The 14,746-nt window shown below is 38.9% G+C and overlaps 1 protein-coding gene across 29 annotated transcripts in view; it reads right to left on the reverse strand.

The window, feature by feature from the left end:
* Positions 1-14,746, reverse strand: part of R3HDM2 (R3H domain containing 2) — a 145,561-nt gene that overhangs the window by 63,054 nt on the left and 67,761 nt on the right. For 2 of the 29 annotated variants that reach the window (XM_076007424.1, XM_012777044.3), the window contains exon 3: positions 9,158-9,275. The exons of 23 other annotated variants lie outside the window; for them this stretch is intronic. The gene's annotated coding sequence lies outside the window, so the exon portion shown is untranslated. Of the gene's footprint in view, positions 1-3,031; positions 3,794-3,839; positions 3,956-9,157; positions 9,280-14,746 lie in introns of those variants that run through there. 4 more of the 29 variants (XM_076007425.1, XM_076007423.1, XM_012777045.2 and 1 more) reach the window with 3 other exon arrangements.

The following is a 14,746-nucleotide window of genomic DNA, read 5'->3' on the forward strand; positions in this document are numbered from 1 at the left end:
GCAACCTCAAACTCCTGGGCTCAAGCAATCCTTCTGCCTCAGCCTCCAGAGTAGCTGGGACTACAGGCATGTGCCACCAGCTAATTTTTCTATATATTTTTAGTTGTCTGGCTAATTTATTTCTATTTTTAGTAGAGATAGGGGTCTTGCTCTTGCTTAGGCTGGTCTCAAACTCCTGACCTCAAGTGATCCTCCCGCCTTGGCCCCCCAGAGCACTAGGTTTACAGGTGTGAGCCACCATGCCCAGCCCACTCTAAGTCTTTAACATGAAATTAAGAGAAGGTAAAAAGGAATAGGAATATTGGATATTTTAGCATTTGTTATTTGACATTTGATCCATTTAAAATCCTAGTGATTTTAAGGAGCCTTTATACATAGTACTTCATTTAAATCTTAAGAACACCACTACCACATCAACTCACAGAAAGAAAAGCAGAGGTAACAAAGTTTCAGAGGTAGACACCAAAGGCAAGTGTCCTAAGAATTGAAAGTAGATCAGAAACAATGGCAGAAAGTAAAAACCAAAAACAAAGTAAAACACAAAAACCAACCAACCATCATCTGTAGGAGTGAAAGAACAAAAATAGCATGTTTGCAATTAGGCCTCTAAGAATCAAATTAGAGGCCGGGCGCTGTGGCTCACGCCTGTAATCCTAGCTCTTGGGAGGCCGAGGCGGGCGGATTGCTCAAGGTCAGGAGTTCAAAACCAGCCTGAGCAAGAGCGAGACCCCGTCTCTACTATAAATAGAAAGAAATTAATTGGCCAACTGATATATATATAAAAAATTAGCCGGGCATGGTGGCGCATGCCTGTAGTCCCAGCTACTCGGGAGGCTGAGGCAGGAGGATCGCTTGAGCCCAGGAGTTTGAGGTTGCTGTGAGCTAGGCTGACGCCACGGCACTCACTCTAGCCTGGGCAACAAAGCGAGACTCTGTCTCAAAAAAAAAAAAAAAAAAAAAAAAGAATCAAATTAGAAAAGATACTTCCTAAAATGACTGCGTCAATATTAAGCTTAAATGTTTAGATTACACTTCACTTTAAAGTCAATATCTATGTGGCTTGAAAATCTCTTCTGACTTCCTCAAAAATTACATGTGATCTGAAGATACAAATGATATATCCCTATTTAATTTCTAAATATTAGTAATAATGGCTAACACTTACTAAGGCTTTAAAATGACCAGCAACTGTTTAAAGGCTTTATATGTATATATTAACTCTTTTAATCCTCAATATAAGCCTAGGAGGTAGATACTATTATTATCTTCATTTTACATATGAAGAAATGGAGAGGTTAAATAATCTGCCCAAGGTCACAGAACCAGCAATTGGCAAAGCTGGGATTTGAACTCCAGAGGGGAAGCACTCAACTAGTATGTTTTTCCTAAAGGGAAGCTCTTAATGGGTTCTATAATAACAGTGACTGGGGCTAGGCCAAGAGAGAGATTAGAGAAAAAAGAATTAAGTAGGCATAGTAACTTTTAGGCACAGAAATGGCCCCTATTGATTTGACCAGAAAGTCCTTCCAACATATATCACATTTTTCATTATCCCAAATAGAGCGATGCTAAAACACCTTTTGCAAAAGCTGCTCTTGATCTTTCCCTCCTCCTCCAAAAAAATTTTTAAAAGAATGAAAAAGGAAAGATAAAAAGAAACTGAAATATTACTTCTCTAGCACCTTTCAACCACTTTTCTTTCTTTGACCTTTTTCAAAACCTTAACAGTTAGAAAACAAAGATTTTAAAAGAAGGCACTTCCAATTGAAATAAAAAGACATTTTGGTAATTTTTCCCTTGGTAATGACTGAAACATTTAAGAAAGACTTTAGGTTTATCCCACCCACCCTCAAATGGAAGGAAAATCAAGTTAAAAAAACTGTCATCTTTTAATTTCACAGCAGTTTTCTTCCCCCTCAAAGGCTATTCCTGTCCTAGCTGCAGACGGGGAACTGCTCCCAGTGACGTCAGAGCAGTCTCCCAGCAACGATTAATGAGGGTTGTCCACCACAGGGGTTTCCTGAAAAGCTAGCAAGAAATTATCCACATATTTGCTGCAATATCAAGATGCAAGGATGCAGAGGAATTTCTCTTAACCCTTATAGCTCCAGTCTCTGGCAAGCTTCTAAATAGGTTATTCTTCTAAAATGCTTTCCATTCACCCTAGGATTATCTTCCTCCTCCCTTCCACATAGTTAGATTTTGTTGGTTTGAAACATTTATGGTTATGATAAATATTAATAGAAAGTAGGAATGTATAAGTTGAAAAACAAACATTATTACTCTTTTCACTTCACAGAAAGAATTTAGAGTAAATGAAAGCATAGAGCAGAAAAGAAAATCAAGATAGAAAATAACCAGTAAGTTCTTAAAGGTACTTCTTCACATATGTTATCCAAACACACATTCACAGATAAGCAAACCTTAAGTTTCCCTAAGCTCTAGTCTACTGAGTTTCAAAGATCAGAAATATTAAAATGGAGTTGCGTGAAAAGGAATTAGCAGCCTAAACACTCAATCAGAAAACACAAAACCCATTTTAGGCTATTGTGTTCACACCTAAGAGTATATCTAATAATTTATTCCTAAAGCTTTGCTTTATCTATATACATTCAAAATTAGAATTTTATTCTAAACTACAGTGGCAAGGAATTTTATATAACTACCCATTTTTGAGGTCTGAGAAACAGCGTACAAACTGCCTACTCAGAACCAGTGCAAATAAGACAGAAAAATTCTGAATTTCAAAACTCAGCCTAGAATTATTACTGCATCCTAGGTTCCAGAAACCTGCTTATGAACAATTTTTCCTTCCATATTTAGAAAAGGCAATTTGGTAAAATTCATTAACAGCAGGATATATAAGGGTTAATTCAGCCACCCTGCTTCAGCAATTTTGACTTTGGTCTGAGCCTATTCTAAAAGGGAACAAACAAAATAGCACCCCTATCATTAAAATATCCCCTTTTGGCTTCAGCTCTATTCAATGGCACCCAGTTATCAACATCAAGTCATAGATGGGAGAACGCACCGCACCGCTTCAGATGGATTTTTCTTCTTCCTTCTCTCCGTCCCCTCCCTCTTAGAAGAAAAAGACTGCAAACAAAATCACTACGTCACTGGAGGTAGAGGGAATCCCATCTCTGCACTCTTTAGAAGCCGAGGCCAGCAAACAAAAACAAGCCAATTATAAGAAACAAACAAGTAATTCAAAATAAGCAGGAGTCTGAGAATAAATTCACATTGACAACCGCTAACATCAAAAGGCATATTTTAGTAAAAAGGTTTTAACAAATTCTTCCCAGGATGTTCATAATCGAAAAAGCTCCCTAGACATGGCAAAGGCGACATATTTCTTCTTATCATATTTAAAGACTAGGGGACAGTTACATAAAGACATAGGACAGAGAGGCACATTCACCAGCCAGGTGTGGATAGCCGGGTAATGACACAGTGAAGGATATTTATAGGGGATTCCCTGCTTCCTGCAATGTGCGTCAACAGCATCACGAAAGAGAACAGAAATCACCACTGTTCTCATAAGCTAAATCTGAATGAAGCATTGCTTGAAATAGCCATGGAAGAGGTAGAATCTGAATACAGTAAAAGTTCTAGCAAACCTAATTTTTAAAATATTTAAAGATAAAAAACAGCAAGCTAAAATGTTCATAAAACCCTCACAAAACTTAACACTTGAAAATTCTCTAATTTCCCTAGTATGTATTACATAGTTAAATCAGCCAAGACAGAAAATACATCAGTCTTTCTAGCTCCTTCCCTACCCAGTCTGTGGAGTTCAAGGACTTTTACATAAAGAAAGAAAATTATCCAAAACTCACCCCAGATGGATCTGCACTTACACCAACAGCGAGTTCACATTATTAATGGAAGCCTCATCGTAAGGATCTGTTCTGCTCTGCCGGAATTTTGCCGGAAGAAATTCCTTCTGGGAAACCTGTGCCTCTTCTCCCACCCACAGTCCCCTCCCGCCCCCTTCACCCTTGAATGAAATGCTACTGATCCTTGCTGCTGCGTCCCCAGCTAGCTAATTGCTCTGACAAGCAGCTCTGAAGCAGACCATGGCCCAGCTGTTCAGAGAGATGTCACCCAGAGCTCTGCCAACAGTCACACTCACACATGCACTCACCCTCACTCACACACACACACTCACACACACATATACAGAGGCTGCAAGAGCACCCCCTCCCACCTTCTCTTCTTGCTCTCATTCAAGTACTTCAGTGGCATGCCTGCCTCCACACAGCTCTGAGGATAGCTTTTAAAGACACAGCAGCAGCTCCTTTCTGCTGCAAATGTAGAGATGCCAAAATAGTCTTTTTAAAAAGTGAAGAATAAAGAGTCAAGGATATGTACTGAATTAAAGTTCACCTTTAAATTTACCTTACTTTTTTCTTACTTGTAAAATAATCAAGGCCAGAGAAATGATCTTTGCCTAAAAGCTACTGGGCTGGACTTCAGAAATGTAAAATTAAGACCAAACCTAGTTACAGAGAATTTTCTTTCCAGTGAGCTATATTTAGTAAAACCATTTTTCATTTTGGGCAGAAGGCAGGCAGTACAGGATACTAGGAGCTATCTGTTCTCCTCCCATATTTGCCCCCAAAGGATGAAGATGGCTATATAAAATGGCTATAAAATGAGGGAATAAGGAAAACATGACGGTACCTAACAGACAACTGATTAAAAAAAAAACAAAACAATGGGAACAGAGAGTATAAGTATAGGGATGAGAATAAATAAATTAAAGAAAGTGAGACCAGGAAAGAAGAGTAACAGTTCTAGAAAGTACATATAGCTCTAGAATAGCAAACTTAGATATGACCTTCAGGTCCTAATTTTTAAGAGCTCAAGGAAAGGTAGTAATAATCTTTATTGGTCAGGAAGCAGTGGACATTACAGGTGGTGCAAGGTCTGCAACAGCACATATGGCTTAGGGTCCAGGTATCCTGAGGAAAACAATAAAACCTGTCACAAAGACACATTTACCTTTTCATTCAAACACATATTTTTTGTGTGCTTGGATTCTTACTATGGGCCATGTTATTATGATAAGCTCTAGCAATATGAAATAGATTCATTAGGGATCATACAAAAGAAAGAAAGGACTTTGGCTTCTACTCTGAGAAGAGAAGCCATTAGGAGGTTGGAAGATGGATCCTGAAGGGTCAAATAGACCACTGAAAGGAATCTGACTTTTATACTTAAATGAAATGAGAGATCACTGATAGTTTTTAAGCAGAGGAGTAACATGTTTTTGACCTATATTTCTTAGTTGTCCCAAAATTTTTGCTGGAGAAATTTCTAACATACAGAGAATTTGCAAAAATAGTACAACAGTTACCTAGATTCATACACAAATTTATTTATACATATATGTGCATGTATGATGTGGGTATAAATTTTCAGGTCTGAAATGTTCTCATGATGACTCTTCATACCTAAAACAATTCAGTATGTATCTCCGAACATTAAGGTCATCCTGAACTATAATAAGAGCCATCAGCCAAGTCCCAGATGAGTGGCTGGGTGGTGTACATGCAAGGCAGATCTAAATAGCACTATAAAGCCTTCAAAAACTGAAATGACTCTGGAACCACCACTCAAGAAAAATGCACAGAACTTGCAAGCTGAACCCAATCAAGTCAAATGTCTCCTAAAATAAAGGTCAACATTCACTGTAGGAATTAAACAAGACCCTAACTCTCATGATATAGTATTCAAAATTTTCAGGATACAATCTAGAATTACTGAGATTAGCTGGGTGTGGCAGTCCATGGGAGGCTAAGGTGGGAGAATCGAGTGAACTCAGGTGTTCCAAGTTACAGTGAGCTATGATCACACCACTGCACGCCAGCCTGGGCAACAAAGTGAGACCCCAACTCTAAAAATATTTTAATAAGATACATTTTTTTAAATAAAAATAAATAAAATTACTTGTCATAGGAAGAACCAAGATAATTCAAATTGCATAGGAAAAGAGATGAAGAGCCAAAACATCAAGATGACAAAGGTGTTGGAATTAATGGCCTGACAACACCCTTAAGCAGATAGAATAAAAATTCTTCAAGAAGTGAAAGCAGGCCGGGCGCGGTGGCTCACGCCTGTAATCCTAGCTCTTGGGAGGCCGAGGCGGGCGGATTGCTCAAGGTCAGGAGTTCAAAACCAGCCTGAGCAAGAGCGAGACCCCGTCTCTACTATAAATAGAAAGAAATTAATTGGCCAACTGATATATATATAAAAAATTAGCCGGGCATGGTGGCGCATGCCTGTAGTCCCAGCTACTCGGGAGGCTGAGGCAGAAGGATCGCTCGAGCCCAGGAGTATGAGGTTGCTGTGAGCTAGGCTGATGCCACGGCACTCACTCTAGCCTGGGCAACAAAGCGAGACTCTGTCTCAAAAAAAAAAAAAAAAAAAAGAAGTGAAAGCAAACACTCTTGAAACTAATTGAAAGATAAAATGTCTCAGCAAAGAAACAGAAGCTATAAAGAAAAACCAAATGAAAATCTTAGAACTGAAAAATATAACCAAAATATAAACACTCACTTGATGGGTTTAATAGCAGAACAAAATTGACACAGGAAAGAATCAGTGAAATTGAAGACAGATAAATAGAAATATAAATATGAATATTGAATCTGAATAATAAAGAGAAAAAGCAATTGGGGAAAAAAAAAAAAAGAACAGATCAAATCCTAGCACTCTGGGAGGCCGAGGCGGGTGGATTGCTCAAGGTCAGGAGTTCAAAACCAGCCTGAGCAAGAGCAAGACCCCGTCTCTACTATAAATAGAAAGAAATTAATTGGCCAACTAATATATATATATAAAATTAGCCGGGCGTGGTGGCGCATGCCTGTAGTCCCAGCTACTTGGGAGGCTGAGGCAGAAGGATTGCTCGAGCCCAGGAGTTTGAGGTTGCTGTGAGCTAGGCTGACGCCACGGCACTCACTCTAGCCTGTGCAACAAAGCGAGACTCTGTCTCAAAAAAAAAAAAAAAAAAAAAAAAAAAAAAAAGAACAGATCATCAAGGACCTATGGGACAGTATCAAAAAGTCTAATAGTCAGACCATTAGAGTTCCAAAAGGAGAGGAAAAAGAATGTGATAAAATATTTAAAGAAATAATGTACCACAGCACTCTATCCTGGACAACAGAATGAGACTCTGTCTCAAAAAAAAGAAAGAATGGCTGAAAGCGTCACAAATTTGACAAAAGACACAAACGAATAGATTCAAGAAGCTCAGTAATCGCCAAACAGGATAAACACAAAATCCACTCCTGGATTCATCATAATCTAACGGCTAAAAACTATAAGACAAAAAAAAAAAAAAAAAAAGAAATCTTGAAAGCAACCAGAGGAAAATGATACATTCTTATTAAGGAAATAATAATTCAAATGGATTCATATTTCCTATCACAATTCATAAAGACTAGAAGAAGCCTGAGTAAGAGTAAGCCTGAGTAAGCCTGAGTCCCCGTCTCTACCAAAAATATAAAACTTAGCCGGACATAGTAATGAGCGCCCATAGTCCCAGCTACTCAAGAAGCTGAGGCAGGAGGATCGCTTAAGCCCAGGAATTTGAGGTTGCAGTCAGCTATGATGACATCACTGCACTCTATCTAGCCTGGGCGAAAGAGCAAGACTCTGTCTCAAAAAAAAAAAAAAAAAAAGACTAGAAGAAAGTGAAACATTTTAAAGGTACTAAATAAAAGAACTATAAATACAGCATTCTATATTCAGAAAAAATATCCTTTAGGAATGAAGATAAAATAAAGACATTCTCAGATGAAGAAAAACTAAGAGAACTCATTGCAAGAAAGTTCTTCAGGGTGGGCATGGTAGCTGATGCCTGTAATCCCAGCACTCTGGGAGGCCGAGGCAGGTGGATCTTTTGAGCTCAGGAGTTCGAGACCAGCCTGAGCAAGAGCCAGACACTGTCGTTACTAAAAATAGAAAGAAATTAGGTGGACAACTAAAAATATACATAGAAAATAGCTGGGCATGGTGGTGCATGCCTGTAGTCCCAGCTACTCTGGAGGCTGAGGCAGAAGGATGGCTTGAGCCCAGGAGTTTGAGGTTGTTGGGAGCTAGGCTGACGCCACAGCATTCTAGCCGGGACAACAGAGTGAGACTCTGTCCCCCCCCCAAAAAAAAAAAAGAAAAGAAAGTTCTTCAAAAAGAAGGCAAATGATAATACAACAAAACTTTGAACACCAGGAATGAAGGAAGAAATATATAAATGGCAAATATTAGATTACATATAATAATCTCCTATAGAGTTCCTTAAAATATGTTTGATAATTGAAAGCAAAAATTGTAAGATTGTCTGACAGGGTTTCAACATATATAGATGTAAAAGATAAGACAACTACAACATATAGAGAGGATAGCAAAGAAACCTATATGGTAGTAAGGTTTCAATGTTCCCCTTGACATGGTAAAATATCAGTTGTAAGTATTAAAAGTTAGGAGTATATATATATATATATGTGTGTGTGTGTGTGTACACATGAATAGAGAGATCTCTAGAGCAACCAAAATTTTAAAACTATACACAAAAAGATTCAGTTAAAACTTGATAGGCTGGGTGTGGTGGCTTATGCCTGTAATCCTAGCACTCTGGGAGGCCGAGGCAGGCTAATAGTTGGAGCTCAGGAGTTGGAGAACAGCCTGAGCAAGAGTGAGACCCTGTCTCTACTATAAATAGAAAGAAATTAATTGGCCAACTGAAAATATATATAGAAAAAATTAGCTGGGCATGGTGGCGCATGACTGTAGTCCCAGCTACTTGGGAGGCTGAGGCAGGAGGATCGCTTGAGCCCAGGAGTTTGAGGTTGCTATGAGCTAGGCTGATGCCAAGGCACTCTAGTCAGGCAACAGAGCAAGACTCTGTCTCAAAAAAACCCCCCCAAAACAAAAAAAACTTAACAACTAAATTAAAATGATTAAAATGGGATACTACAAAATGTTCAAATGAAGGTCAGACATGGTCGCTCACACCTGTAATCCTAGCATTTTGGGAGGTTGAGGTGGGAGAATTGATTAATTAAGCCCAGGAGCTTGAGACTAGACTGAGCAACATAGCAAGACTCTGTCTCTACAAAAAATTTAAAAATTAGCTGGATGTAGTGGTGCGCACCTGTAATCCCAGCTACTCAGGAGGCTGAGGAAGGAGAATGACTTGAGCCTAGGAGTTTGAGGTTGCAGTGAGCTATGAGGATGCCACTGTAGTCCAGCCTGGGTGACAGAGCAAGACCCTGTCTCAAAAAAGAAAAAAAAAAGTAGTTCAAATGACTGAAAAGGCAAGAAAAGGGAATCAACAGGGGATTCAAAAATAAAAGGAACAAAGAGAAAACAAATAATAAGATGGATAAGATGGTAGACCAAAATCTAAACATATCAATAATTACAGAAAGGGTAAATAGTCTATAAACACTAATTAAGGGATTGCCCAAATAGATTAAAAAACATGACCCAACTATATGTTATCTACAAGAAAGTCACCACTAATACAATGACACAGGCAGGCTAAAAGCAAATGGATTAAACTATTCTGTACTTTAATGGTGGCTATATGACATTAAACATTTGTCAAAATCAAAAGAACTGTATAACACAAAGAGTGAAACCTAATGCAAATTATGGACTTTAGTGAATAGTAATATACCAGTATTGGTTTATCAATTTTAACATATGTATCACACTAATACAAGATGTTAAAAACAGAGGAAACTGGCTGGGCGCCGTGGCTCAAGCCTGTAATCCTAGCACTCTGGGAGGCTGAGGCGGGCGGATTGCTCAAGGTCAGGAGTTCGAAACCAGCCTGAGCAAGAGCAAGACCCCGTCTCTACTATAAATAGAAAGAAATTAATTGGCCAACTAATATATATATATATAAAAAAATTAGCCGGGCATGGTGGTGCATGCCTGTAGTCTCAGCTACTCGGGAGGCTGAGGCAGAAGGATTGCTTGAGCCCAGGAGTTTGAGGTTGCTGTGAGCTAGGCTCACGCCACTGCACTCACTCTAGCCTGGGCAACAAGCGAGACTCTGTCTCAAAAAAAAAAAAAAAAACAGAGGAAACTGTTGTATGTATAGAGGGCAGGGGGTAGTATATGGGAACTCTCTGTACTTTCTCCTCAATTTTTCTATAAACTTAGAACTGTTCTAAAAAATGAACTCTATCAATTAATTAATTTTTTAAGAGATGGGGTCTCACTCTGTTGCCCAGGCTGGAATGCAGTAGCACAATCACAGTTCATTATAGCCTCGAACTTCTGGGCTCAAGTGATCCTCCTACCTCAGTCCCCTGAGTAGCTGGGACTACAGGTGTGTACCACGACACCTGACTATAAAGCCTACTAATTCAAAAAATGGACAGAAAAAGATATCATATAAACACTAATCAAAAAAGCTGGAATGATATTTTAGTATTAAACAAAGTCTATCTCAAAACAAATAAAATTACCAGGGATAAAGAGGAATATTACATAATGATGATTCACCAAGAAGACAAAACAATTCTAAATATCTATGTACCTAATAACAGCTTCAAAATACACAAAGCATAAACTGAGAACTAAAACGAAAAACAGACAAATACACAATTACTGTTGGGTATTTCAATACCCTGCTCTCACAAATAGAACCATTAGACAGAAAATAAGCAAAGATATAGAACTAAACAACATAATCAACAAATGGGAACTGACATTTATGGAACATTCCAACTGAAAACAGAATATACATTCTTTTTAAATGCTCATGAAGCATTCACCAAGACAGACTATATTGAGTCACAAAACAACCTTAACAAATTTAAAAGAATAAAAATTATACAGAGTATGTTCTCTGACCATAATGGAATTAAACTAGAAATCAATAACAAAAATAGAACAGGAAAATCTCCAAACATTTGGAAATTAAAGAACACACTTCTAAATAATCCATGGAACAAAGGGGAAGTCTCAAATAAAACTGGAAAAAATTTGAGCTGAACAAAAATGTAAATACAATATATTGAAATTCATGGGATGTAAACTAAATTAATGCCTAGAAGGAAATATTAACATGTACACAGTACCAAATGCTTATATTAGAAAAGCAGTGTTATGGACTGAATGTATCTTCACAAAATTCATATGTTGAAGCCCTAAGCCCTAATCCTCAGTATGGCTGTACTTGGAAGGGGCCCCTAGGAAAGTAATTAAGGCCATAAGGGTGGGGACCTGATCTGATAGGATTAGTGTCCTTATGGGAAGAGACACCAGAAAGCTCTCTCTCCCTTTCTACCTTTCCCACAAAGAGATCATGTGAGCACACAGAGAGATGGTAGCTGCCTACATGCCAAGGGAGAGACTTCTAAATGATACCTATCTTGCCAGTACCTTGATCTTGGAATTCTCAGCCTCTAGCATGATAAGAAGTAAATTTCTGCTGTTTAAGCCACCCAATCTGTGGTATTTTGTAATAACAGCCTGAGCTAATACAAGTACAAAGGTCTCATAGCTATAATCTAACTTTCTCTATTAAGAAACTAAAAATCAGGCCGGGCGAGGTGGCTCACGCCTGTAATCCTAGCACTCTGGGAGGCCAAAGCGGGTGGATTCCTCAAGGTCGGGAGTTCGAAACCAGCCTGAGTGAGACCCCGTCTCTACTAAAAATAGAAAGAAATTAATTGGCCAACTAATATATATAGAAAAAATTAGCGGGGCATGGTGGCTCATGCCTGTAGTCCCAGCTACTCGGGAGGCTGAGGCAGTAGGATCGCTTGAGCCCAGGAGATTGAGGTTGCTGTGAGCTAGGATGCCACGGCACTCACTCTAGCCTGAGTAACAAAGTGAGACTCTGTCTCCAAAAAAAAAAAAAGAAAGAAACTAAAAATCAAAGGACAAAATAAACTCAAAGCAATCAGAATTAAGGTAATGATAAAAAACAGAAATCAAAGAAACTGAAAACAGGAAAATCAATGAAAGACAGAGTCAGATTAATAAACTGGCATAAATTCATACAATGGAATTCTACTCAGCAATAAAAAGGAATGAACTACTACTAGTACATGTAACAACTTGGATGATCCTCAAACACATTATACTGAGTTACAGAAGTCAGTCTCAAAATGTTATAGACTGTGTGATTCCATTTATACAACCTTCTGGAAAAGCCAAAATTATAGGGCCAATAAACATATTAGTGGTTGCCAGGGTCTGGGGTTAAGAGGGGAGGACTGACTACAAGGGGCAAAAGGGAACCAGTTGAAGTGATGGAAATACTTTGTTTCATTACTATGGTGGTATAGTTACAAAACTGTATATTTTTGTCAAAATTTAGAGAACTGTTCACCCAAAAAGGTTAAGAGTTACTATGTGTAAATTATACTCAATAAATGAGACTTTAAAAAATAATAAGAAAAATAATAATCAAGTGGGGGCAGGCAATAAGTGGAGTTATAAACAAGAATAATAGAATGCTTATATGTTTGAAATTTTCATTTAAAAAAAAGTGTTAGGCCGGGTGCAGTGGCTCATGCCTGTAATCCTAGCACTCTAGGAGGCCGAGACAGGAGGATTGCTCGAGGTCAGGAGCCCGAGATCAGCCTGAGGAAGAGCAAGACCTGGTCTCTACTGAAAATAGAAAGCAATTAGTGGAACAACTAAAAATATATAGAAAAAATTAGCCGGGCATGGTGGTGCATGCCTGTAGTGCCAGCTACTCAGGAAGCTGAGGCAGAAGGATTGCTCGAGCAACAGGAGTTTGAGGTTGCTGTGAGCTAGGCAGACACCATGGCACTCTAGCCGGGGCAACAGAGACTCTGTCTTAAAAAAAAAGTGTCAGAAGAACCAGCAAAGGAGACTTAGGAAGGAACAGCCAGTGAGAAAAGAAACTGTGTTTTGGAAGCCAAGAGAAAAACATTTCAAAAAGGAGAAGATAATAAACTATGCCACGTACTGATAGGTGGAATGATGAAAACTTACATCTGAATACTGGATTGAGGGAATAGAGAGCAATGGGTAAAAGCCTAAATGGAGAGGGTTTAAGAAAGAAAAAGGAAAGAAAGTGGGGATAGCAAGAATAGACAAATCTTTCAACTAATTTTGCTGTAAAGAGAAATGAGGTGGGGGGCAGGGGGGGAAAAAAAGAGAAATGAGGTGGCAGCTGGAGCCAGGAGGAGATCAAAAGTTTTTGTTAAGATGGGACAAATTGCAATATATTTGAATGCTAACATTCTCTTACAAAGTTATTTTCTATGGGCTGAGTGTAGTGGCTCATGCCTGTAATCCTAGCACTTTGGGAGGCTGAGGCAGGAGGATCACTTTGGGTCAGGAGTTTGAGACCAGCCTGAGCAATATAGCAAGACCCCATCTCAACAAAAAGTTTTTCGAAACAACTAGGCCAGGCATGGTGGCTCACCCCTATAATCCTAGCACTTTGGGAGGCTGAGGCGGGTGGATCATTTGAGCTCAGGAGTTCAAGACCAACTTGAGCAAGAGCAAGACTCCGTCTCTACCAAAAATAGAAAGAAATTAGCTGGACAACTAAAAATTTATATATAAAAAATTAGCCGGGCATGGTGGTGCATGCCTGTAGCCCCAGCTACTTGGGAGGCTGAGGCAGGAGGATCGCTTGAGCCCAGGAGTTTGAGGTTGCTGTGAGCCAGGATGACGACATGGCACTCTAGTCAGGGCAACACAGTGAGACTCTGTCTCAAAAAAAATTAGCCAGGCATGGTGGCACATGCCTGTCATCCCAGCTACTCAGGAGGCTGAGGCAGGAGGATCGCTGGAGCCCAGGAGTTTGCTGTTGCAATGAGATACGACAACACTGCCATCATGCTCCAGGAAGAGAGCAAGACCCTGTCTCAAAAAAACAAAACAAAGGATAATGTATTAAATCCATATATACATAGTAAGGAAATACCTCCAGGACATATTAAGGGATAAAAGCAAGTGGCACTTGCCAAAATATTTTTCGGTACTTTCTATAGTCTATTCTAATGACTTTAAATGCTTTGCATTGAATCCCATACCTCGATAATCAAAATATCTAAAACAATTATATATAAAAATGTTGGCCGGGCACGGTGGCTCACGCCTGTAATCCTAGCACTCTGGGAGGCCGAGGCGGGCGGATTGCTCGAGGTCAGGAGTTCGAAACCAGCCTGAGCAAGAGCGAGACCCCGTCTCTACTATAAATAGAAAGAAACTAATTGGCCAACTAATATATATAGAAAAAATTAGCCGGGCATGGTGGCACATGCCTGTAGTCCCAGCTACTTGGGAGGCTGAGACAGAAGGATCGCTTGAGCCCAGGAGTTTGAGGTTGCTGTGAGCTAGGCTGACGCCACGGCACTCACTCTAGCCTGGGCAACAAAGCGAGACTCTGTCTCAAAAAAAAAAAAAAAAAATGTTCACAAGCATTATTTATAATAGAGAAAAATCTAAAAATAAGTTAAACAACCAAAAATAGGAACAATAATAAATTATGGCATATTCATATGAATGAATCTTATAGTCATTTTCATGATGTGTTCATAAATTTTTTAAACCACAAGAGAGAACAATTATGATAGTTAAGAAACAAAAGTTAACATGCAAAACTATAAACATTATGATATTAACTATAAAATACACAATGATAAGAAAAGATACCCTGGACACAACTGGGAAAAACTGAACATGAACTGGGTATTAGATGATTAAGTATTCTTGTTATTTTTGTGAAATTAATAAT

Source organism: Microcebus murinus, chromosome 10 (assembly GCF_040939455.1).
Source record: "Microcebus murinus isolate Inina chromosome 10, M.murinus_Inina_mat1.0, whole genome shotgun sequence".
Lineage (NCBI taxonomy): Eukaryota > Metazoa > Chordata > Mammalia > Primates > Cheirogaleidae > Microcebus > Microcebus murinus.